The sequence below is a fragment of the Cyprinodon tularosa genome, unplaced genomic scaffold, assembly GCF_016077235.1.
Source record: "Cyprinodon tularosa strain WSP-4 unplaced genomic scaffold, ASM1607723v1 ctg469, whole genome shotgun sequence".
NCBI lineage: Eukaryota > Metazoa > Chordata > Actinopteri > Cyprinodontiformes > Cyprinodontidae > Cyprinodon > Cyprinodon tularosa.
In genome coordinates this window covers 33,402-37,500 of record NW_024039195.1, presented here as the reverse complement: position 1 = coordinate 37,500, position 4,099 = coordinate 33,402, and the positions used below count along the sequence as shown (strand labels likewise).

Below are 4,099 nucleotides of genomic sequence, written 5' to 3'. Positions count from 1 at the left end.
AAAAAAAATTTTTTTATTTTTTTTAAAAAAATTTTGGGTTTTTTTATAAAATTAATTTTTTTTGGGGGGGAAAAAAAGGGGGTTTTTTAAATTTTTTAAATTTTTTTTTTTTTTTTTTGGGGGAAAATTTTTGGGGGTTATTTTTATTTTTTTTGGGGGTTTTTTTCTTTTTTTTTGGGGGGAATTTTTAAAAAAAATTTTTTTTTTTAAGGGGGTTTTCCGGGGAAAAATTTTTTTGGGGGTTTTGGGGAAAAATTTTAAATTTTTAAAAAAAAAATTTTTTTTTTTTTTAAATTTTTTATTTTTTTTTTTAAAAATTTTTTATTTTTTTTTTTTAAATTTTTTTTTGGGGGAAAGGGGTTTTTTTTTTTTTGGGGGGGGTTTTTTTGGGGGGGCCCCCAAAAAAAATTTTTTAATTTTAAAAGGGGTTTTTTTTTTTTTAAAAAAAATTTTTTTTAAAAAAAAAAATTTTTTTTTCCCTTTTTATTTTTTAAAAAAATTTTAATTTTTTTAAAAAATTTTTTAAAAAAATTTAAATTTTTTAAATTTTTTTTAAAAAATTTTTTTAAGGAAAAATTTTAAAAAAACCCAATTTTTAAAAAAAAAATTTTTTTTTTTTTTTTTTATTTTTGGGGGAAACCCCAAATTTTTTTGGGGGGGGAAAATTTTTTTTATTTTTTTTTTTTTTTTTTTTTAAAAAAAATTTTTTTTTTTTTTTTTTTTTTTTTTTTAAAAAAAATTTTTTTTATTTTTAATTTTTTTTTATTTTTTTTTTAATTTTTTTGGGGGGGGGGGGGGTTTTTTTTTTTGGTTTAAGGTTTTTTTTTTTAAAAATTTTTTTTTTTTTTTTTATTTTTTTGGTATTTTTTTTTTTTGGGGGGGGGGGTTTTTTTTTGGGGGGTTTTTTTATTTTTAAAGGGGGTTTTTTTTTTTTTTTTTTTTTGGGGGGGGGTTTTTTATTTTATTTTTTGGGGGGGGGTTTTTTTTTAAAAAGGGTTTATTTTGGGGTTTTTTTAAATTTAAAGGGGTTTTTTTTTAAATTTAAAAAAAAATTTTTTTTTTTTTTTTTTTTTTTTTGGGGGGGGGGGGGTTAGGGAGGGAAAATTTTTTTCCGGTTTTTTTTTTAAAAAAAAATTTTTTTTTTGGGGGGGTTTTTGGAAAGGGGGAAAAATTTTGGGGGATAAAAATTTTTTCCAAAAAAAAAAAAAATTTTTTGCCCCCCCAAAAAAGGCCCCCCCAAAAAAAAAAAAAAAACCCCCCCCAATTCCCCCCCCCCCCCCCCCAAAAAAACCCCCAACCCCCCCCTTGGCCCTTTTTAAAAAAAAAAACCCCCCTTTTTTTTTTTTAAAAAAAAAAAAACCCCCCCAAAAAAAAAAGGGAAAAAACCCCCCAAAAAAAAAAAAAAAAAAAAAAACCCCCCGGCCCCCCCGGGTTTTTTTTAAAATTTTTTTGGGGAAAAAATTTTTAAACAAAAAACCCAAAAAAAAAAAAAAAGGAAAAGAAACCCCAAAAAAAAAAAAAAAAAAAAAAAAAAAAAAAAATTTTTAAAAAAATTTTTTTAAAAAAAAAGGAAAATTTTTTTTAAAAAAAAAACCCCCAAAATTTTTTAAAAAATTTTTTTTTTTTTTTTTTTAAAAAAAAAAAAAAAAAAAAATTTTTTTTAAAAAAATTTAAGAAAAATTTTAAAAAGGGTTTAAATTTTTGGGCCCCTGGTGCCACACTCTAAAAAATTAACTCAAACCCCCAAAATTTTTAAAAAGGTTTTTTTTTTTTCCCCCCCTTTTTGGGGGAAACCTGGGGGGAAAAAAGCCCACCCCCCCAAAAGGGGGGGGAAAAAAAAAAAACCCCCAAAAGGGGGTTTTTTTCCAAGCACATTTAAAAGAGAGGCGAAGGAAGGAAAAGAAAGGGTTTGTTAAAAAATGTTTCAAGCAAAAGAGATAAAACCCCACCCTGGAAGGGTTGTGAAACAAAAACCCCTTCCCAAAAAAGTGGGGGAGATTCACAAAAGAAATGGGCTGCAAACTGGGGTTGAGTGCTTTAAGAACCCCCCACACACAACGTTGAAAGACATTTGGGGTTTTCTGCTGTCGCATTCCTTGTGTCAAGCCACTCTTGAACCACAGACAGCGTCAGAAGCGTCTTGCCTGGGCTAAAGAGAAACAGGACTGGACTGCTGGTGAGTGGTCCAAAGTCATGTTCTCTGATGAAAGTAAATTTTGCATTTCCTTTGGAAATCAAGGTCCCAGAGTCTGGAGGAAAAGAAGAGAGGCACTTCATCCACGTTGCTTGAAGTCCAGTGTAAAGTTTCCACAGTCAGTGATGGTTTGGGGTGCCATGTCATCTGCTGGTGTTGGTCCATTGTGTTTTCTGAGGTCCAGGGTCAACGCAGCCACATACCAGGAAGTTTTAGAGCACTTCATGCTTCCTGCAGCTGACCAACTTTTTGGAGATGCAGATTTCATTTTCCAACAGGACTTGTCACCTGCACACAGTGCCAAAGCTACCAGTACCTGGTTGAAGGACCATGGTATCCCTGTTCTTAATTGGCCAGCAAACTCTCCTGACCTTAACCCCATAGAAAATCTATGGGGTATTGTGAAGAAGAAGATGCAATACACCAGACCCAACAATTCAGAAGAGCTAAAAGCCACTATTAGAGCAACCTGGGCTATCATAACACCTGAGCAGTGCCACAGACTGATCGACTCCATGCCAGGCCGCATTGCTGCAGTAATACAGGCCAAAGGAGGCCCAACTAAATACTGAGTGCTGTACATGCTCATACTTTTCATGTTCATACTTTTCAGTTGGCCAACATTTCTATAAATCCTTTGTTTTTATTGGTCTTCAGTAATATTCTAATTTTCTGATATGATGAATTTGAGATTTTCATTTGTTGTCATTTGTAATCATCAAAATTAAACAAAATAAACATCTGAAATATATGAGTTTGTATGTAATGTATGAATATAATATACAAGTTTCACTTTTTAAATGGAATTACTGAAATCAATCTACTTTTTCATGATATTCTAATTTTATGACCAGCACCTGTATACGGATTCCTCTAGCATTGCCTCTGTTTTTATTAGACTTTAAAGTTTTCTATTGACATCAAAATGTAAAAGATATGGATGGTAAACAGAGAGCTGGAGAAGCAGGAAATGTTGAACTTGTCCTTTAGTGAGGAAGCAGTGGGCCTGCAGACAGAGCTGTGACCTTCCTCTGAGCTCCGACCAAAACATTATCATGCATGATGAGGAGCAGCTGCAATAGCACAGAGAGAGAAGACGTACCTGATGAAGAGCTGCTGCCGTCTGCTTCTCTCCCTGCTGCTGCAGACCTCCTCTTCCTTCCTCGTCTCCGTGTCCTATATTTCCCCTCAGCACCCGCTCCGCCGTGATGCTGAGTGACGTCACTGTTTGCTTCACACACGCAGGTCATGATGGGAATACAAAATGAGATTTTAACCGTTTGCTGCTGTTAGCTCATCTTTATCCTCACGCTCACCAGAAGCTACATCCTAAACACAGGAGGTCTAAATAAATCCTGCAATTTGTTCAGGTGAAAAACAGCAAACGGCTGAAATGTAAAGGAAACAGAATCACTGGAGAATCAGTTTGCAAACAGGAAAGAGCAGAAACAGCTTTAAATATAAAGGGAAAAGAAGATTCCCTGCAGCATCAGTCCCCCCACCCCCCAGGCGGGTTCAGTTACCAAGCAACAGAAACATCAGAAGGAAAAAGACGATGCCGGTGTGTGTGTGTGTGTGCTGTCAGTCATAAGCTATTGTTTTGACCCGTCCACTAATGGTCACACAACTTCTCACACCAAACACTGAAGTTGCACTGGAAAAAATAAAAACCTAGATAAGTGATTTTTTTCTTAAACTCCATTTGTTCTTGGAGTTTAGGAGGTAAAGGAGACAATTTGCCAAGTAAAAATACTCATTCTATTGACAAACTATCTCATTTACCTACAGAAATTGAGGGTAAATATGCTTAATTTAAGACTTTTTCACTTATTTCTAGAATGTGTTTTCCAATATGAGGAAAACTAACCGAGAACAGCAGGTTTATTTCATGCTGATCTTTGCAAA

At 33.3% G+C, this 4,099-nt stretch overlaps 1 protein-coding gene across 1 annotated transcript in view; it reads right to left on the bottom strand.

Annotated features, from left to right (window-relative positions):
• LOC119794143 (coiled-coil domain-containing protein 136-like) overlaps positions 1–3,616 on the bottom strand; it is a 21,695-nt gene extending 18,079 nt beyond the window's left edge. The window contains exon 1 of the mRNA XM_038301516.1: positions 3,297–3,616. The gene's annotated coding sequence lies outside the window, so the exon portion shown is untranslated. The remainder of the gene's footprint in view (positions 1–3,296) is intronic.
• Positions 3,617–4,099: the final 483 nt, after the last annotated feature.